Source organism: Ranitomeya variabilis, chromosome 4 (assembly GCF_051348905.1).
Source record: "Ranitomeya variabilis isolate aRanVar5 chromosome 4, aRanVar5.hap1, whole genome shotgun sequence".
Classification (NCBI taxonomy): Eukaryota; Metazoa; Chordata; class Amphibia; order Anura; family Dendrobatidae; genus Ranitomeya; species Ranitomeya variabilis.
Window position 1 is genome coordinate 666,728,131 of NC_135235.1, and position 21,995 is coordinate 666,750,125.

At 47.9% G+C, this 21,995-nt stretch overlaps 1 protein-coding gene and 1 pseudogene across 2 annotated transcripts in view; both read right to left on the minus strand.

The window, feature by feature from the left end:
* Positions 1-14,189, minus strand: part of LOC143766249 (uncharacterized) — a 43,933-nt pseudogene extending 29,744 nt beyond the window's left edge. Inside the window, exons 1-2 of the transcript XR_013213552.1 lie at positions 14,153-14,189; positions 3,324-3,354 (exon numbers count right to left, since the gene is read on the minus strand). The product of XR_013213552.1 is annotated as an uncharacterized LOC143766249 (transcript). The remainder of the gene's footprint in view (positions 1-3,323; positions 3,355-14,152) is intronic.
* The window catches only part of LOC143768189 (uncharacterized), a 207,945-nt gene that overhangs the window by 134,549 nt on the left and 51,401 nt on the right, over positions 1-21,995 (minus strand). The gene's annotated exons all lie outside the window — the stretch shown is intronic.

The following is a 21,995-nucleotide window of genomic DNA, read 5'->3' on the forward strand; positions in this document are numbered from 1 at the left end:
TGGAAGCATGTCCCCAGAGAATGAAAAGCCTTTTCAGCCTCTGCTGGCCAAAGACGAGGATTGGCACCCTTCTTTATCAAAGAAGAGATGGAAGCCGACAAGGAGGAGAAATGAGGAATAAATTGCCGATAGTAATTCGCGAATCCTAGAAAACGCTGAATCGCCTTAACCCCAAGCGGACGTGGCCAGTTGAGTACAGCAGAAACTTTAGCCGGATCCATACACAGACCAGAATCAGAGATGATGAAGCCCAGGAACAGTAGGGATGACTGTTCGAAGGCACACTTCTCAAGTTTAGCATACAGACGATTCTCCCTCAGACGGAGAAGAACTTGCCGCACATGTCTCCTATGAGAAAGCAGATCCGGTGAACACACAAGGATGTCGTCCAAGTATACCACTACACAGGTGTAAAGTAGGTCCCGAAAAACATCATTCACCAACTCTTCAAAAACTGCAGGAGCATTACATATGCCGAAAGGCATCACCAAATACTCATAATGACCGTCTCTGGTGTTAAACGCAGTCTTCCATTCATCTCCTGAACGAATTCGGATCAAGTTGTAGGCTCCTCTGAGATCCAGTTTAGTGAAGATTCGTGCTCTACGCAGACGATCAAAAAGTTCTGGGATGCGAGGAAGTGGATACTTGTTTTTAATGGTGATGTTATTGAGGCCACGGTAATCAATGCAGGGACGAAGGGAGCCGTCCTTCTTGACAAAGAAAAAAACAGCGCCTGCAGGAGAGGAGGACTTCCGTATAAAGCCTCTGGCCAGATTCTCTTGAACGTATTCAGACATGGCTTGAGTATCGGAGGGTGACAGAGGAGTAGAGCCGGATACAAGACCTATCGGACAGTCGTATGGGCGATGCGGAGGTAAGACCTCTGCTTCCTTTTTGTTGAAAACGTCCGAAAAAGAGTGATAAGCTGCGGGTAGATTCGCTAGTTCCGGAGCCGAGGGAGGGAGACTAGCAGGCTTGACGGGAAGCAGGCCTCTGTTTTGACAAAACTGTCCCCAGGATAGGACGTCCCCAGTACGCCAATTCAGAGTAGGTTCATGGTTTCTTAGCCAGGGGAGTCCTAAAAGAAATGCATGGGATAAAGACGGTAAAACATAAAATGCCAACTTTTCTCGATGTAAAGCTCCAATTTGAATCTCAATCTCCTCTATGACAGAAGAAATGACCTCCCGCAAAGGCTGACCGTCGACAGAAGCTATTTGCCTAGGAACCTCCAAGGATCTGACAGGAATCCCAAGCCTCTCGACCAGCTCAAGTTGAACAAAATTCCCAGCCGCACCAGAATCTACATAAGCCTCAAGAGAGATGCGACTGGAACCCATGTGTAAAATGACAGGCAAAATCAAAGGTGGAGAGGAATCATGGCTACCTAGGGAGGCCTCTCTTACCTGACCTAGGCGGAGGCGTTTCCCGGCTTCTGGGGACAAGAACGCAGAAGATGAGAAGCGCTGCCACAATAAAAGCATAAGCCCTGTGCAAGTCTCTCCTTTCGGCGTTGTTCGGCAGGCTTGAGGCGATCAACCTGCATAGGCTCAGGGGAAAAAGAGGAAGAAACTGCAGTGGTTTGGGAAAGAGAAGTACCACGTGTAACGGAGGATAAACGAGGTCTCCTCTCTCTGACAACCTCACGAGAACGCTCCTGGAACCGCAAATCAATGCGAGTCGCCAAAGAGATAAGGTCATCTAAAGCAGAAGGAGTATCCCGCCCTGCCAGCTCATCCTTAATGCGGGAAGACAAACCTCGCCAAAATGCTCCCACCAAAGCCTCATTATTCCAACCTAAATCAGAGGACAGCGTCCGGAAACGGATGGCATATTGAGCTACAGAAAGGGTCCCCTGACTAAGGTTGAAAAGGGACTCAGTAGTCGATACCAGACGACCAGGTAAACACCTTGAGGAAGGTGTCTAAAAAGAGAGTAAGTTGAGAAACAACAGGATCATCTCGCTCCCAAAGAGGGTTCACCCAAGCCAAAGCCTCCCCCTCCAAATGGGACACCACAAACGCCACCTTAGCACGGTCAGTTGGGTACAGTAGCGGGGATAATTCAAAGTGTAGTTGACACTGGTTGAGAAAACCGCGACATAATTTAGGATCCCCACCATACCAAGGTGGCCTGGCAAGACGAGGCGAGGGCTGTGGAGCGGACGCCTGTACAGGAGCAGATGAAGAATATAGTACACCGCACACTCTGTAATGTGTATTTGCAAAATAATGAAGAGTTTATTGACATGAAAAGCGACCAGAGGTAATTATTATGACGTTTCGGCCCTGCCAGGGCCTTAATCATACAATCGCTATGGAAAAAATAAAAAACAAAACAGGTAAACATACAATATATACAATAACTCATATTCCAAAACAAAAATAAATAAAGTTCCCAACCTGGATAAAAGAAACAAAGGAATGGGTAAAACAAGAGGGGATAGAACATGGTAGCAGTGACATAACATGATACATTTGTACAATGCAACACCACGTAAGACCCCAAATGGAGATATAATCAGAGGCAAGGTCGCAGGGCCAGACTAAAGGTACCTTCACATTAAGCGACGCTGCAGCGATAGCGACAACGATGCCGATCGCTGCAGCGTCGCTGTTTGATCGCTGGAGAGCTGTCACACAGACCGCTCTCCAGCGACCAACGATGCCGAGGTCCCCGGGTAACCAGGGTAAACATCGGGTTACTAAGCGAAGGGCCGCGCTTAGTAACCCGATGTTTACCCTGGTTACCAGCGTAAAATGTAAAAAAAACAAACAGTACATACTTACATTCGCGTCCCCCGGCGTCCGCTTCCTGCACTGACTGAGCGCCGGCCCTAACAGGAGAGCGGTGACGTCACCGATGTGCTGTACTTTCACTTTCACTTTACGGCGCTCAGTCAGTGTGGGAAGCGGACGCTGGGGGACGCGAAGGTGAGTATGTACTGTTTGTTTTTTTTACATTTTACACTGGTAACCAGGGTAAACATCGGGTTACTAAGCGCGGCCCTGCGCTTAGTAACCCGATGTTTACCCTGGTTACCAGTGTAAAACATCGCTGGTATCGTTGCTTTTGGTGTCAAACATGACGATACACGCCGGTCTGACGACCAAATAAAGTTCTGAACTTTGTTCAACGACCAGCGATATCACAGCAGGATCCTGATCGCTGCTGCGTGTCAAACTAAACGATATCGCTAGCCAGGACGCTGCAACGTCACGGATCGCTAGCGATATCGTTTAGTGTGAAGGTACCTTAAGGTTCTTGAAGCCAGTCCATATGACAATCAACATAAAGGATTCAAAGAAGAAAAGTATTACCTTTAATGTGCACAGGAGCAGAAGCGGCAGTCTGAAGAGAGAGAAGTCAATTATCGACAGAGGCCATAAAATTCAAAATATGGGACTGAGTGTCCCGTTGTTGACTTAAAGGGACACTGTCACCTGAATTTGGAGGGAACAATCTTTAGCCATAGGGGCAGGGTTTTCGGGTGTTTGATTCACCCTTTCCTTACCCGCTGGCTGCATGCTGGCTGCAATATGGGATTGAAGTTCATTCTCTGCCCATAGTACACGCCTGCGCAAGGCAAGATTGCCTTGTGCAGGCATGTACTACGGAGGACAGAGAATGAACTTCAATCCCATATTGCAGCCAGCATGCAGCCAGCGGGTAAGGAAAGGGTAAATCAAACACCCGAAAACCCCGCCCCTATGGCTAAAGATTGTTCCCTCCAAATTCAGGTGACAGTGTCCCTTTAACTCTTGCTGAAGAGACGCCAACTGAGTAGCGTTACCAGGGTCAGTAGACTGTAACGTCGCGAGACGAGACTCCATGTTCTTGAGAAAGGACATGATTCTAGTCTGGTTCTCCCGCAAAAAAAAGTAACTCCTTTTGAGTGGCAGAGACACCAGCGGGGTCCATGGCCTGGTTATACTGTTATGCTGTAAGAATCAGGCTGCACTCAGATGTCACGCGAGTGCAGTCCTATTTAAGTGTGACGATTCAAAGAGGGAAAACGGAGAGTGGACTGTTGTGAACTATACTTTTTGGCTCCCTCTTGTGGTCACTAGTGATTTGGCACTTGGATTGTCTTTTACCAGGTTGGTGCTCACCTGCTTCGTTAGGCCTGGGGTGTTGCTATTTAAACTTCCTGGATTCTCAGTCCAGTGCCTGGCATCGTTGTAATCAGTTCACTTCTGTTTGCTCCTGTCTTCAGGTCCTGGTTCTTTGCAAGATAAGCTAAGTTCTGCTTTCGTACTCTTGATCATTTGCATTGTTCATATTTTTTGTCCAGCTTGTACAATATGTGATTCCTGTTATTGCTGGAAGCTCTAGGGGGGCTGATATTCTCCCCCCACACTGTTAGTCGGTTTGGGGGTTCTTGGATATTCAGCGTGGATATTTTGCAGGGTTTTTTGCTGACCATATAAGTCTTCTTACTATATTCTGCTATTAGTCAGTGGGCCTCTCTTTGCTAAATCTAGTTCATTCTTACGTTTGTCTTTTCTTCTTACCTCACCGTTATTATTTGTTGGGGGCTTGTATTACTTTGGGGTCTTTTCTCTGGAGGCAAGAGAGGTCTTATTTTCCCTGATAGGGGTAGTTAGTTCTCCGGCTGGCGCGAGACGTCTAGGACCAACGTAGGCACGTTCCCCGGCTGCTGTTAGTGTTTGCGCTAGGATCAGGTATATGGTCAGCCTAGTTACCACTTCCCTATGAGCTAGTATTTATGTTTTGCAGACTTTGCTGTAATCTTTGAGGTCCCCTGCCATTGGGATCATAACAGTGGACCCTCTAGACCGAGACGAGGAACCCCTCACGGACGAGTTGACCAGATAGACCGCCCCCTATACAGGGAGAGTTAGGGGCAGGCCTGTGAGGGACTATCGCCACGGAAGCTGGAGGACCAGGACGGGAGAAGACCAAGAAGAGGCGGAGATAGTAGGACCACAGGAAAGGTGAGTACTGCAGAGAAACAGGACTGATGGGTAAAACAGGACTGATGGGTAAACTGTAGCAGTACAGGGACTGGCGGAGGAACTGAGGAAACACAGAGGCTAGCAGGATACAGGAAAGACAGGATAAACCCAAAGTCAGAGGGAAAACGAACTTCACAGAGACTAAGAGCGGCCAGGAACACCTGAAGGAACAAATGATAACCAGGCACAGAGGGACGGCAGGAAGCAGTTTAAATACCTAAAGGCAGGGTAGCACTTCCGGGTAACAGACCTCCAGAACCATAGAGAGGACAATAAGGAGGACCGACTTCCAGGTACTAGTCCTCCAGGACCATAGAGGAGACGAAGAGGAGCGCCAACAGAAAATCAGAAGTGCACACTCGCAGCACTGAACCTGGTATGCGCGCGCGCACGAGAAGCAGAGGCCGGGAGCGAGCGAGGAGGCGGCAGCAGCGGTATGATAGTTAGGGACTATGGTTAGGGGTGTGCTGGGGTTAGGGTTAGAGTTAGAATTGTGGGTTTCCACTGTTCAGGCACATCAGGGGGTCTCCAAACGTGAAATGGCATCCAATCTCATTTTCAGCAAATTCTGCGTTGAAAAAGTAAAACGGTGCTCCTTCCCATCCGAGCTCTGCCATGCGCCCAAACGGTGGTTTACCCCCACATATGGGGTATCATCGTACTCTTATCCTTGGGAAAATAAAAATTTGGGGGCTAAAAAAATCATTTTTGTGGGGAAAAAACGATTTTTTTATTTTCACGGCTCTACGTTATAAACTTTAGTGAAACAATTGTGGGTTCAAAGTTCTCACAACACATCTAGATAAGTTCAATGGGGGGTCTAGTTTCCAAAATGGGGTCACTTTTGGGGGGTTTCTACTGTTTAGGTACATCAGGGGCTCTGCAAACGCAACGTGACACCAGCAAACCATTCCATCAAAGTCTGCATTCCAAAACGGCGCTCTTTCTCTTCCGAGCTCTGCCATGAGCCCAAACTGTGGTTCCCCACACATATGGAGTATCAGCGTACTCAGGACAACTTGTACAACAACTTTTGCGGTGCAATTTCTCCTGTTACCCTTGGGAAAATAAAAAATTGGGGGCTAAAAAATCATTTTTGTGGGAAAAAGATTTTTTATTTTCACAGCTCTACATTATAAACTTCTGTGAAGCACTTGGGGGTTCAAAGTGCTCAACACACATCTAGATGAGTTCCTTAGGGGGCCTACTTTCCAAAATGGTGTCACTTGTGGGGGATTTCCACTGTTTAGGCACATCAGGGGCTCTCCAAACATGACATGGCGTCTAATCTCAATTCTAGCCAATTCTGCGTTGAAAAATTCAAACGTGCTCCTTAACTTCCGAGCTCTGCCATGAGCCCAAACAGTGGTTTACCCCCACATATGGGATATCAGTGTACTCCGGGCAAATTGCAAAACAACTTTTGCGGTCCAATTTCTCCTGTTACCCTTGGGAAAATGTAAAATTAGGGGCGTAAAGATCATTATTGTGAAAAAGATTTGATTTTTTACTTTTACGGCTCTACATTATAATCTTCTGTGAAGCACTTAGGGGTTCAAAGTGCTCACCACACATCTAGCTAAGTTCCTTAGGGGGTCTACTTTCCAAAATGGTGTCACTTGTGGGGGGTTTCCACTGATTAGGCACATCAGGGGCTCTAAAAAACGCGACATGGCGTCCGATCTCAATTCCAGCCAATTTTGCATTGAAAACGTCAAACGGCGCTCCTTCCCTTCCGAGCTCTGCCGTGCGCCCAAACAGTGGTTTACCCCCACATATGGGGTATCAGTGTACTCAGGACAAATTGTACAACAACTTTTGAGGTCCAATTTCCCCTGTTACCCTTGGGAAAATAAAACAAATTGGATCTGAAGTAAATTTTTTGTGAAAAAAAGTTAAATGTTCATTTTTTTTTTTTAACATTCCAAAAATTACTGTGAAGCACCTGAAGGGTTAATAAACTTCTTGAATGTGGTTTTGTGCACCTTGAGGGGTGCAGTTTTTAGAATGGTGTAACTTTGGGGTATTTTTCTCTTCGCCACGACAGCACCCACTTGAGAGAGGGGATCCGCCCCTAGGAACAGGAAACCCTATGGAGAGATAAAAGGGGCGGTCCCCCTCGCTCCCACAGTTGGTTTCCTGTTCCTACGGGAGACCCTTGGAGAGAAGAGGATGCCCAGCCTGGATGCCGCTTGCGCAGTTTACCTTTATGGGACGGCAAGGGCTCCAGAAGCTGGAAGCAGCGTCGGGGGTCCTATGGCAGCTTCCCCCCTCTGCTGGCAGGTACCGTGAGGCCGGGTCCGGGGAGTCGCCTGGCTCACGGAGATTCACCCAGCGGACCTGCGGAGACCAAAAACGCTGGGGTAAGTTGATCCTGCGGCGCCATCTCGGATGGTGCGCAGGCAGCGTGGGTCCGGTGTACTGTCCCCCGGAAGCAGTATCGCAAAACTTCCGGGGTGACTCAGGAGAGACGGCGCCTGCGCTGAGGCTGGTGAGAGCGCAGGCGCATACAGTATGGCCGCGACCCGGATGTAGCGGTTACTTCCGGGTGCGGCAGGAAGCAAGATGGCGGCCCCCATTAGAAAAGGACGCCGGCACTGATCCTCCGGCGTCCATCATGGCATCTCCACAGGACCCAGCGATGGCTTCATCTGAAGTCACCGCTATTACACCTGTCAGCCGCACAAGCAGCAGCCACAGATCTTCTGCTAAAAGCAAAAAGTCGGGCCGGTCAGTTCCATCTGTGCCTTCGTCTCCTCCTCGTCAGCCGGTATTGTAACAACAACCTCACTGGGTGAGTGTGTGTACCCTTTTAGGCTGATTATACTTCCCCTCTTTGTCTATATTCCCTAGGCAAAAAGAACGGGGAAAACAAAACACATACAATGTGCGTTATGCTCTCAGCCGCTCCCCGATAATTATTTAAAGAAGCTGTGCCAACCTTGCATCGAATCCACCTTACGTGAGGAATCTTCAGTAAGGTCGGAAGATATAAGGAGTATGATTAGGGAAGAATTGCGGGCCTTCCGGAGCTCAGAAAAAATTCTTGAGAGTAGAAGAAAATATGATTCCCCTAGGTCTGAACAGTCCTCTGATATTGAAAAAGATTCGGATGATTCCCAAAAGATCATTTCCTCAGATGATGAGAGAGATACATGCTTTCCCACAGACAGTATTGATAATCTAGTAAGATCAGTTTGCAACACCATGGGTATTGAGGACACAAAAACCCCTAAAACCCCACAGGACGTGATGTTTGCAGGCCTGTCAGAGAGGAAAAAACCTTCCTTTCCTGTAATTCCAGCAATAAAAAATGTAGTTAAAAAGGAGTGGGAAAGCCAGGGACAAAGAGGATTACCGTCTTCATCAAAAAGACGCTATCCCTTTAACGATGAAGATTTCTCCATATGGTTGAAAGCCCCGAAGGTGGATGCAGCTGTGGCCTCCACCTCTAGGAAATCTTTACTACCCGTGGAAGATTCCGGCTCCTTACAAGACCCGCTGGACCGGAAGGCCGATATCCTCCTAAAAAGAGCATGGGAATCCTGTACTGGAGCCTTCAGGCCGGCTATATCAGCCACATGTACTGCCAGATCCATGTTGGTCTGGTTGAATGATTTAGAAGAAGGATTAAAAAGCGGCCTTTCCCGAGATAGACTAATCTCTTCCTTGCCGTTAATTAGGGGAGCTACAGCCTTTTTAGCGGATTCCTCAGCTGATTCCATACGGCTGGCGGCCAAATCGGCAGGTCTAACTAACGCGGCTCGTCGAGCCTTATGGCTAAAGGGGTGGAAAGGAGATCCCCAAACAAAGTCCAAACTGTGTGGTCTTCCATGCCAGGGTGAGTACCTATTCGGTACTAAGTTAGACGAAATTCTAACTAAAGCAGGTGAGAGGAAGAAGGGGTTCCCCAATAACACTTATCTTCCATCCTACAGGAGAGCGTTCCGAAAGCCCATGTTTAATAGGAGAAAAGACTATAAAAACCAAGACCGCTGGGCTAATAAAGACTTTAAACAGAAAGGAGCATTTTTCGGAAAGCGTCCATTCAAACCTGAGGAAAAACCCCGTTAGGACAGATCTACCCGTTGGTGGTAGGTTGTCTTTCTTTTCGTCACAATGGCTGACAATAACCTCTAACCCGTGGGCAACTAGCCTTATATCTACGGGTTTAAAATTAAAATTTGCCCGAGTCCCTCCGGACTCATTCTTATTGACTTCCTTAAGGTCTCAATCACAACAGGAGGCCTTAGAACAAGAAATAATAAATCTCCTGTCCAAAGGGGTACTAGTGGAAGTCCCTTTTCATCAAAAAGGAAAAGGTTTTTATTCCCCTTTGTTTTTGATTCCGAAACCAGACGGATCGTTTAGAACAATAATTAACCTAAAAAGACTAAACGTATTCTTAGAAAACCAAACCTTTAAAATGGAATCTATACGATCAACTATTAAGCTTCTGTTTCCCCATTGCTTCATGGCAGTGCTTGACCTTAAAGATGCGTATTATCATCTACCAATCTTCATTGAACATCAACAATATCTTCGGGTGGCAGTTATGATGGGAGGTCAAGTAAGGCATTATCAATATACAGCAATGCCCTTCGGTCTATCAATAGCCCCGAGAGTCTTCACAAAATTAATGTCGGAAGTAATGTCATACTTGAGATTAAAAGACACACTTGTGATACCATATTTAGATGACCTCTTGATAGTGGGTAACTCCTTTTCCCAATGCCATCAACGAGTACTTGATACAATTTCCTCCCTGCAAGAGTTGGGGTGGTTAGTAAACTGGGAAAAGTCCAGATTATCCCCCACAACTCGACAAACATTCCTGGGGCTTATTCTAGACTCTACAAGTCAGAGGTGCTTTCTTCCCGACTCTAAACAAATAGCGATTATCAACAAAGTACAATCGGTGATTAATAACCCCCTAATTTCCCTAAGAGAAGGGATGTCCCTTCTTGGTTCTTTTACATCGTGTATTCCGGCTGTCCCATGGGCTCAATACCATAGTAGAAAATTACAGTATAATATTCTGCAAGAGGAAGAGAGGTTACAAGGCCAATTAGATAGTCGATTGTCTTTTCCAACAGACGTGTTAAATTCTCTTACCTGGTGGTTAGATCACAGTCATTTTACCAGTGGGGTTCCCTGGGTGGTTAATCCTTCAAGAACAATCTTTACCGATGCCAGTCCTAGTGGTTGGGGAGCACACTTAGGAGATCAAATAGCTCAAGGTCTGTGGTCTCTTGAAGAATCGAACGATTCTTCTAATAAAAAAGAACTGAAGGCTGTCTATTATGCCATATGTAAATTTCTTCCACAGCTACACGGAAAGCATACAAGAATCCTTTCAGACAACATGACAGCAGTGGCATACTTAAATCACCAAGGGGGTACAAGATCAGAAGCTCTCATGTCTATAGCCGGCGACATTCTATCCATAGCAGAGAAGCACCTCCTATCCTTGTCAGCACTGCACGTGAGAGGAGTCGACAATCCAAAAGCGGACTTTCTCAGCCGCCACACTCTTCGCCAAGGAGAGTGGGTTCTCAGCCGACGTATCTTTTTAATGATGGTCAAAAAATGGGGCACTCCCGAAATAGACCTTTTTTCGACAAGACGCAACAGACAAGTCAAAAGGTTCGCTTCACTATTCCGATCCGACAATCCAGATATCTTCGATGCTCTGCAGGTCCCATGGACATTCCAGAAAGCATATGCCTTTCCCCCACTAATACTTCTTCCAACAGTGATCAGGAAGATAAGGGAAGACAGAGCTCATGTGATCTTAATAGCTCCATTTTGGCCCAAGAGGCCATGGTTTTCCTGGCTGAGAGCCATGTCGATCTCAGACCCGTGGATCCTTCCGGAGGATCAGGATCTTCTCTCTCAAGGCCCCTTCAACCACCCTCAAGTGAAGGGTCTACGGTTGACAGCCTGGCATTTGAAAGGCAGCTGCTAAAAAGGAGAGGATTTTCTAACAAAGTAATTGACACTCTGCTACTAAGTAGGAAAAAATCCACCACAACCATTTATGTGAGAGTGTGGAAAAAATTTCTAAACCTCTACCCAACAGCACTATCAGACAAAATTCATATCCCTATGATTCTAGAATTTCTTCAAAAAGGGCGTGATTTAGGTCTGGCAGTCAGTACCCTAAAAGTACATATTTCTGCGCTTGGTGCTTTATATGGTCACGATATTGCAGGTGACAGGTGGGTAGCTAGGTTTATCGCAGCTTGCCAAAGGTCAGAGACAGTCCAAATTCCCCATGTACCACCTTGGGATGTTAATCTGGTCCTCGAAGCTCTAACAGACCACCCCTTTGAGCCACTACATTCAGCTCACATAAAACATGTTTCCTTCAAAACAGCTCTTCTTGTTGCTTTGGTATCAGCTAGAAGAGTAAGCGACATACAGGCATTATCAATAGATCCACCATTTATGTCTATATTTCCAGATAGAATTATCCTAAAAACAGACCCTTCCTACTTGCCCAAAGTATGTACTAAATTCCATAGGTCACAAGAGATTTTTCTCCCCTCCTTCTATGATAACCCTACGAATCAGGAAGAACAAAAATACCACACATTAGATGTGAGGAGAGCCATATTAGCCTATTTAGATAGAACTAGCGCCTGGAGGAAGAGCAGGGCTCTCTTTATTTCCTTCCAGGGCCATAGAAAAGGAGATGGAGTCACGAAGGGTACCTTATCTCGGTGGATTCGGGATGCAATATGTTTGGCCTATTCATCCAAAGGGGAGAACCCGCCTGAGACTGTAAAGGCACATTCCACTCGGGCGATAGCATCATCCTGGGCCGAGCGAGCAGAAGTTCCAATAGAACTGATATGTAAGGCCGCAACCTGGGCTTCTCCTACTACATTCTATAATCACTATAGATTGGATTTGTCTTCTTCATCTGACCTGTCCTTTGGTAGATCAGTTCTTAACACTGTAATCCCTCCCAAATGACTATCTCTGAAAGTCTCTCAAGTGGGTGCTGTCGTGGCGAAGAGAAAACACCGGATTACGTACCGGTAATGCTCTTTTATAGAGCCACGACAGCACCCCTTTACTTCCCACCCTATTAAGTTATTTTTATAAAAGCACGATTAAGGGTGTTTTTTGGTTCTTATAGTTAGCCATACTAAGTTAACTAATGATAAATGATGAAATCATATTGCCTACTAAATCTGGTGGGCGGTTCCTCGCAATCTCTGTAACCCAACTGTGGGAGCGAGGGGGACCGCCCCTTTTATCTCTCCATAGGGTTTCCTGTTCCTAGGGGCGGATCCCCTCTCTCAAGTGGGTGCTGTCGTGGCTCTATAAAAGAGCATTACCGGTATGTAATCCGGTGTTTCTATCATATAGACCCCTCAAAGTGACTTCAAATGTGATGTGGCCCCCCCAAAAAATGGTTTTGTAAAATTTGTTGAAAAAATGACAAATTGCGGGTCAGCTTTTAACCCTTATAACTTCCTAACAATAAAAAAAATGTGGTTTCAAAATTGTGCTGACGTAATGTAGACATGTGGGAAATGTTATTTATTAACTATTTTGTGCAATATGACTCTCTGATTTAAGGGCATAAAAATTAAAAGTTGGAAAATTGCGAAATTTTCAAAATTTTCGCCAAATTTCCATTTTTTTCATAAAAAACGCAAGTCATTTAGAGGAAATTTTACTGCTATCATAAAGTACAATATGTCATGAGAAAACAGTCTCAGAAGCAGTGGGATCCGTTGAAGCGTTCCAGAGTTATGACCTCATAAAGGGACAGTGGTCAGAATTGTAAAAATTGGCCGGGTCAGAAAGGTGAAAACAGGCTGGGTCTTGAAGGGGTTAAAGGATCTAAGAATGTCTAGCTTGCAAGAAAGAAGGCTAAGAGGAGACTTAACAGCTGTGTACAAATATGTGAAGGGATGTCACAGTGTAGAGCAGGGGTCCCCAACCTGTAGCTCGGGAGCCACATGTGGCTCGCGGTCCCAGGAATTGTGGCTCACGACTGTCTGCCAGCTTGGTGCATTAGCTCCAGGTCTAGCAAACAGGTATGAAGAGCACACCTCAAAATTGTGAATATTTGAGTAGCCCAGCACAGAAGATAAGATCTGGATGCACATATACTGGGGTTTAGGGCTTGTTTCCACTTACGAGAAACACGTCCGTGTCTCGCATGTGGAAACCAAGCTGTGGCTCCGGCACTTTGGCGTGGAGGGTGCAGCTCCATGTGTACCTATGCGGCCGCACGCTCCGCTCTGGAGTGCCGGCGCCAGAGCTTGGTTTCCACATGCGAGACACGGACGTGTTTCTCGCAAGTGGAAACAAGCCCTTAGAGATGTTCTAGGTATGGTACTACCTGTTAGAGGAGGTTCTTGAAGCTGGATACAACAGAGTGCTGGGAGTCCTTGATGGGATAATACTGAATTGGGGCTTTGTGGAAACCCCTGGATCTCAGTGTACTGCTTTGGAATTATTTCTGTCGAAAAGCTTGGGTTATCATTGAACCAGTAATGGTGGCTTTGGTTGACACGACTTTGAGGAGGACATAAGCAGGATGTTGCTCGTGACCCCCTCTCAGAGATGAATGTGTCTCTCAAGGTCAAAAACATTGGGGACCACTGGTGTAGAGGGATCATCCTTATTCTCATTTGTACATGGAAACACGAGAAGCAATGGGATGAAATTGAAAGGGAGAAGATACAGATTAGATATTAGAAAAAAACGTATTGACAGTGAGGGTGATCAATGAGTGGAACAGGCTGCCACGAGAGGTGGTGAGTTCTCATTGGATGGAAGTCTTCAAACAGGGGCTGGACAGATGTCTGAGATGGTTCAGTGATTCCTGCATTGAGCAGGGGGTTGGACACGATGACCCTGGAGGTCCCTTCCAACTCTACCATTCTATGAATAAATTACCTCTATGTATTCACTATCACAGGAATTATACAGGAACAACAATGAGGGAATTCCTGACATTTTTCCATTCCATAAAAATATATGAATAGAAGCAAATCAGTTACATTATATGGAGCCAAAAATGGCGACAAAATACAGGGAAATGGGAGAAAGGTCCCAGCACTAGAGATAAGGGAGGCCGAGGGCACAGTAGTGTCAGCACTGAAGGGGTTACTGCCCAGTAATGGGGAATCTCCAGCACCTACCTCCACCTGCAGAGCCGCACACCACATATATGGCTGCTCTGTGTGCACAGGACCTGTGATGAGGTCACAGGAGGGGAGGAGTCATGGGTCACATGATCAGGGGCCTCAGTGTGTGCAGGACTCTGCTGTGCTGGTTGTCATGGTGCTGGATGAGGGGAAGTTTCTGTGTGGGGTCAGGAGGGGTTTACAGTGTGGATGTAGCAGAGCCGTGTGTGTACGAGGTGTACGGAGCGGAGCCGTGTGTGTACGAGGTGTACGGAGCAGAGCCGCGTGTGTACGAGGTGTACGGAGCAGAGCCGCGTGTGTACGAGGTGTAGGGAGCGGAGCTGCGTGTGTACGAGGTGTACGGAGCGGAGCCGTGTGTGTACGAGGTGTAGGGAGCGGAGCTGCGTGTGTACGAGGTGTACGGAGCAGAGCCGTGTGTGTACGAGGTGTAGGGAGCGGAGCTGCGTGTGTACGAGGTGTACGGAGCAGAGCCGTGTACGAGGTGTATGGGGCAGAGCCGCGTGTGTACGGAGTAGAGCCATGTGTGTACGAGGTGTACGGAGCGGAGCCGTGTGTGTACGAGGTGTACGGAGCGGTGCCGTGCGTGTACAAGGTATACGGAGCAGAGCCGCGTGTGTACGAGGCGAGCGGAGCGGGGCCGTGTGTACGGAGCAGAGCCGCGTGTGTATGAGGTGTACGGAGCAGAGCCGTGTGTGTACGAGGTGTACGGAGCAGAGCCGTGTGTGTACGAGGTGTACGGAGCAGAGCCGTGTGTGCACGAGGTGTACGGAGCAGAGCCGTGTGTGTACGAGGTGTACGGAGCAGAGCCGTGTGTGTACGAGGTGTACGGAGCAGAGCCATGTGTGTACGAGGTGTGCGGAGCGGAGCCGTGTGTGTATGAGGTGTACGGAGTAGAGCCATGTGTGTACGAGGTGTGCGGAGCGGAGCCGTGTGTGTACGAGGTGTACAGAGCGGTGCCGTGTGTGTACGAGGTGTACGGAACGGAGCCGTGTGTACGAGGTGTACGGAGCGGAGCCGTGTGTGTACGAGGTGTATGGAGCTGAGCCGTGTGTGTACGAGGTGTACGGAGCGGAGCCGTGTGTTGTGAATTCTGCTCTTGGGCTCCCTCCGGTGGTTGTAAGTGGTAGCGCTGCTGTCTCTGAGTCGCAGCATTTGTCAGGTGTGTTCACTTTTTGCAAATCTGACTGGGCTATTTAGTCTTGCTTCACCCTTTAGTCAGTGCCAGTTGCCCATTGTTCCTCGAGGATTCACATCTCTGCCTGGTCTCTCCTGCTTTGCAGATCTTTTCAACAAAGATAAGTTCTGGCCTTGATTTTTTGCTGTCCACATGCTGTGGCCTTATTGTTCAGTTCTTTTCCATGTTTTGTCTTGTCCAGCTTGGTCTGTATAAGGATTTGTTTAGCCAAGCTGGTATCTCTGGAGATGCAGATATACCCTCCATATCTTTAGTTAGCTGTGGAGTTTTTGTATTTTCTGTGGTGGATATTTTCTAGTGTTTTAATACTGACCGCATAGTACTCTGTCCTATCCTTTCTATTTAGCTAGAAGTGGCCTCCTTTGCTAAATTCTGATTTCAGTCTGTGTATGTTTTTTCCCTTTCCTCTCACAGTCAATATTTGTGGGGGGCTGCCTATCCTTTGGGAATTTTCTCTGAGGCAAGATAGTTTTCCCTTTTCTATCTCTAGGGGTAATTAGTCCTCCGGCTGTGTCGAGATGTCTAGGGAGCGCTAGGTACATTCCACGGCTACTTCTAGTTGCGGTGTTAGGTTCAGGGTCTGCGGTCAGTACAGGTACCACCTTCTCCAGAGTACGTCTCATGCTGCTCTTAGGCCACCAGATCATAACAGCCGTGTGTGTACGAGGTGTACGGAGCGGAGCCGTGTGTGTACGAGGTGTACGGAGCTGAGCCGTGTGTGTACGAGGTGTACGGAGCTGAGCCGTGTGTGTACGAGGTGTACGGAGCTGAGCCGTGTGTGTACGAGGTGTACGGAGCTGAGCCGTGTGTGTACGAGGTGTACGGAGCTGAGCCGTGTGTGTAAGCTAGGAAAATGTAGACTTTATTCTCAAGAAACTTAATGACAGAGGAAGGCGTGCAGGTTGGATCTTATGAATACCTAAGGCCAGACAGGATATTACCAAAGGTAAATGTAAAGCAATCATCCTATCAATCTCATCTGTATCTCAAGGTCTTAGGGTACCGTCACACATTGAAATTTCCATCGCTACGACGTTACGATTCGTGACGTTCTAGCGATATCGTTACGATATCGCAGTGTCTGACACGCAGCAGCGATCAGGGATCCTGCTGAGAATCGTACGTCGTAGCAGATCGTATGGAACTTTCTTTCGTCGCTTGATCACCCGCTGACATCGCTGGATCGTTGTGTGTGACAGCGATCCAGCGATGTCTTCGCTTGTAACCAGGGTAAACATCGGGTAACTAAGCGCAGGGCCGCGCTTAGTAACCCGATGTTTACCCTGGTTACAAGCGTAAACGTAAAAAAACAAACCGTACATGCTCACCCGTCGGTGTCCTTCAGGTCCCTTGCCGTCTGCTTCCTGCTCTGAGTGCCGGCCGGAAAGTGAGAGCAGATCACAGCGGTGCTGCGCTCTGCTCTCACTGTACGGCTGCACTCAGAGCAGGAAGCAGACGGCAAGGGACCTGAAGGACACCGACGGGTGAGTATGTACTGTTTGTTTTTTTACGTTTACGCTGGTAACCAGGGTAAACATCGGGTTACTAAGCGCGGCCCTGCGCTTAGTTACCCGATGTTTACCCTGGTTACCCGGGGACTTCGGCATCGCTCCAGCGCCGTGATTGCAACGTGTGACCGCAGTCTACGATGCTGGAGCGATATTCATACGATCGCTGCGACGTCACGGATCGTGCCGTCGCAGCGATGAAAATTTCAATGTGTGACGGTACCCTTAATCCATTGTGCTCCCAGCCACTAGGCCCATTGTGTGGATGGAGATAGTAGACCCAGGGGAGTCGTCACTACAGGGGGTCTCACATGCAGTCCCAGGTGATGAAATATGCTTCATTCTGTGAGCAAATGTTTAAGGGGGAGGGAGAAAGACACAGGTTTAGGCTAGTTTCACACTAGCGTTTAGCCGGGCTGCGGCAGGATGGGGACTTCCTCCGTGAAGCTCCGCCCACTGCCGCGCCTCTTCATTCAGCTCCGCCTACAGCTGCATGCGGCGTGCGCACCCTATCTCGGCCTGCGCCGAATGCAACGAGTTGCAATTTCGTGCAGATGCCGCACCGTCAAAACGACGCATGCGGCGGCATCCGCATACAGCTGCATGGCCTGCGCACCCAATGTTGAAGATAGGGTGCGCACGCCACATGCACCCGTAGGCGGAGCTGAAGGAAGAGGCATGGCAGTTGGTGGGGCTTCACGGAGGAAGTCCGCAGCCCGGCTAAACCCTAGTGTGAAACTAGCCTTAGTCAGGGAGTTGTTGGAGTGATGCAGGAGAGGATCGAGGATGTTCTCCTGGAGGACATGTATGGACGGCCTACGGAGCTTGGAGATCGGTTGCCGGCTGGGCTGAACACAGTGACGTGATACTGTTAAGGGATTTGTCGTCTGGATTTCAGGAACCTTCTTAACTGAAACTGTTGCTGCTGGATACATGGGCTTTGGTTGTGTTCCCTGTCATTTGGAGGAGCCTGGACTGTGACTACGGACTGTACTGGCAGGACATACAAAATCCTGTGGGCCAACCAAAAGTTGGGAGAGAGCGAGAATCACCCGGTACAGGGGCAGTAGGACCATCAGCCCTGGGAAAGGGATCTTGTGTACTGAACACATTGTATTTTGACCTGAAAAACAACGATCCTTTATTACAACATGTGCAGGGTACGGCAGGGAGAACGTGGACAGAGGAGGACGACAGCCGTTTCGCGCTGCCGTGCTTCCACGGGTTAATTTCCAGTAAAGTTGCAGAATAAATGTTCAGTACATTTTTATATAAAATATTCTGTACATTGTTGACTACAAAATAACATAAATATTTTTCTTTCTCATCTCACTTGTACGTAATTTGACACGCGTTTTATCTAAAATCCATACTTGATGGTTAAAACTAGAAGTAGTTTTGAAATCAGGGAATAAGAAAACAAAAGAATCAGTCATTAGATTTGAAAAAATTTTCATAAATCCAAATTTTGCATACCCGTGTAATCGGAGGCAAATTGGGCACACTCAAATATTTTTCCTGAGGAAAAAATTGAACATGTGCACGGCCTTATTGAATAACTGGTCCGAGCGCGATCCGATGTTTTGACAGATCTCACTCAGATCAAAACTACAGGGGTCTGTATGAGCCCTTACTGTGCAGTGAACAGCGTAAACAATGTATAAAAACAATTAGTGAATTCTTCATTTTGCCTATCCAAAAGAGGAGTTGAAAGCAATCGAAAAATGCTCCAATTTAAGGGGAATCTGTCAGCAGATTTTTGCTATGTAATCTGAGGACAGCATGAGGTAGGAGTTAAAACACAGATTTCAATGATGTGTCAGAAGTCAGGCTGTATGACATTTACTTACAATGAAGGTTTTATCACCTGGTGATTATCATTGTCTGGACTACAGAGGTGCATGTGTGCTAGTCCGACTCCACCCCCTCCTGTGATAAGCCACTCACTGTTTATAGACAATGTAAATACAGAGTCTGGTGTAGGCATGATCAGCTGTGGTAGGAGCGGGGTTAGTTTTCTCAGCTCTGCTGCATTGCTAAATCTACGAACTTTAAACCAAATACTGAACGTGTGAACATGACCTCAGACTTGAACTCATCCTACAAAAAAAATGTTCTCTACCGCGTTTTAAGTTAGAACAATTTTGAAAAAAGCAGCATTTTTGATCTGCAAAAAGTTCTAATCGAGGAACGCGCATATAATATCACACGGAAATATGCAGGACACCAGTTATCCAAACATTACAAATTGGTGCATGATGGGAAATTAAAAGGCAGTTCCTTTCGGGGATTAGAAAAACACTGGAAAGTGGGCGATTTCATACACCAGTTGTCTAAAATGGAGAACAGATGGATTTTCGAATTGAGCACACTTATACCAGCTGGTAATAGTGGAATAGAGCTATTGGCACTCATAGATAAATGATCAAATAAGGAAGAGGAATAAACAACTTGACCAATCACTCTCGATGTCTAATTACATAAGCTACACAACGGCAATCCCTGAGGAAGGAGGAGGTTATCCTCTGAAACGCGTAGGTTGCAGACACCTAGTGTTTTGTTACATTGTTTGGAAAGCACACAGCTGGTGACATCACTACAGCATAGGGCAGTGTTTTCTTAGTGGGTAGCCTGGATCAGCTTAACCGGCCGGCACGCTGAGTTACTCTGGCACCGCCATCTTGGAGCCTTTTCACTAACATAGATAGCTTATGTAAGACTATTCCTACTGAGTGTGTTGGGGGACACTCGCTTGGCCGCGATATTCAGCACACGGGCACGGGTTTTTAAAACAGAACAGTCCATACGGTTTATTATGCCTCATAAACCATACCATGAGCAGTCCATTTACATACTGAACCCGGACATCACTTCAAGTTTCAGGCCCTTATTCTGTGATAACTAAACACGCTGGTCCTCACTGACCAGTTGCCGTGGGTTACCACACAGTTCATGTTACAAGCACCAACGGTTTATGGAGGTACCTTATGGGAGCTCCTGCTCCTTCTGCTGACTCCTTGTCAGACCTCTCTCCTGGGGAAACTGCCTTACGGGGTTCACCAACTTGCCTGGCCGGCACACATCAGTCAGTCCAGAGCCACCGAAGGCCGGTAGCTTCCCCAACACCGATCATCCAGGTCCCCAGTCTCTCAGGTGCTCCAAGAAGACTCCACTCACAGGAGCACTTAACCCAGACTGTCCAGGACCATGATCACACTGTGGTCTTCAGAACGTCCATCCCACCTGGGACCGTCCAACACAGAGGCATGTGGCCTGTCTGGGTGCTATTCAGGACTTAGTCCAACACCACAGGCCACCAGGTCCAAACCATGTGCTTTCCAGGAAGCCTCCTCCCAGGTCTTCCAACACAGGCTTCCAGGACCTTGCACTTGGACCATTCAGATCCAAACACTGGAACCACACAGGAACCACGTGACCCACACCCTGGCCACATTATGTACCCGTAAGCACACCCACAGTAATGGATCACCTGGGCTGGTCACGTGATCCTGATATCACTGCAGGTCGATTCTTACGGCCTCAATACGACTCCGTGCACATACCGGGGAGACCATGCAGCACCCCTTACCTGTTACAGGGGTCACTGCATCACATATCCCCCCCCCTCTGTTCAAGCTTGTGGGGTTGAACACCTGTCATACACGTGGGGTCACGAGATATGTCACGCACGTTACCTTGCCCTACCAGTCGAGAGAACCGTCTCAGTCGGTTTTGAGCATCACACACAACCATACAGTTGTTGAGTTTACCCCGCCCCCAGCGGTCAACATGTAGGCCTTGAGCTTTGGCCCTTAAGTCACAGTCTGTCTGTGTCACCAAACCTTTAGTCAAGTTTGTCTCTTTACTCGACCTTTCTCTCCAGGGTCGCCACCCACGGTTGGTGCGGTCATTAGTCCCACTTACAGTCGAGACTAGCTAGCAACTGACCAGAGTCTGACCCTCCATCACTACGTCTACTACTGTTCATGCTCCTTAGCTTTGTACAGTGAGTAGAACTGCCACTTTCAGATATTCGACCACTTTGTCTCTCTGAACATCCTTGGTGGTCAGCCATTCCATTCTTTGGAGGGTCCCTTTTGTTTCCTTTTCCTTGGGAAGAAGGCGGCCACCACCTTAGGTTCTGCAGCTGTTGACCTGCTGTCTGTACAGTCTTAGGTGCTCTACTTCTCTCAGGTATGCCATGCGATACCTCAGGAGCATCCGGATATTCCCTAGACTCTCCTTGGACCCGACAACCAGGAATGACACCATCCCATCTTCACCCACCTGGGCCTCGTCATCAGCCGGAATCCTTAGTCTCTTCACACCGGATTTATCCACCATCTCCTGCATCACTTTCCCAAATCTGCCAATGAGCTTCGCTACCAGAGCTCTGGGCACTTGGACTGTGTCCTCTACCAAGCCCAGACGACTTTGAGCTTTCCTGGCTTGCTCCAAACAACGAGTGGCCTCATTATTCCTCAACAGGATCATCTGTTTCGTGCGGAGGCACTTTAGGTGCATGTCCCTCAGGACAGCCACCCTCTTCACTGTGACTTCCTTAGTAGACAGTACCACCAACTGTTTCGTCTCCAGTGCCCAGTGCACACTAGCTTCTACTGCCTTTTTAAAGGCCTCACGCACACCCTCACTGGTACATGCATCTTGCGCCTCTTCGGGTACATCTATCACGCACTTGAAGAGCGGAGTCTCACTTTCTTCAGGAACGGACAGCTCCTGCTTTGCCATGGACCTTTCCATCAAGACACCTGTCACAACCGGGTGACTATCTTGTTTATACAGAACAACTGGTTCAGCCCCTTCGCCTCTCTTACGTCTCCGGCGACGGGAGGAAGACTTGCCATTTGTACCTGAGTCAACCTTATTGTACTCTTTCCCACTGGCATCATCGTCTGAATGGGAGTCACCACCAACCGTCACCACAGGTCCTGGACCCCGTCCTCCACCCGTCACCACAGGTCCTGGACCCCGTCCTCCACCTGTCACCACAGGTCCTGGACCCCGTCCTCCACCTGTCACCGTGGCACATGCGCTTGTTACTGACCATGACTTGTCACAGTCACCCCCAGAGTCTGTGTCACACTCCACAGTACGATGACCCCGCAAGTCACTC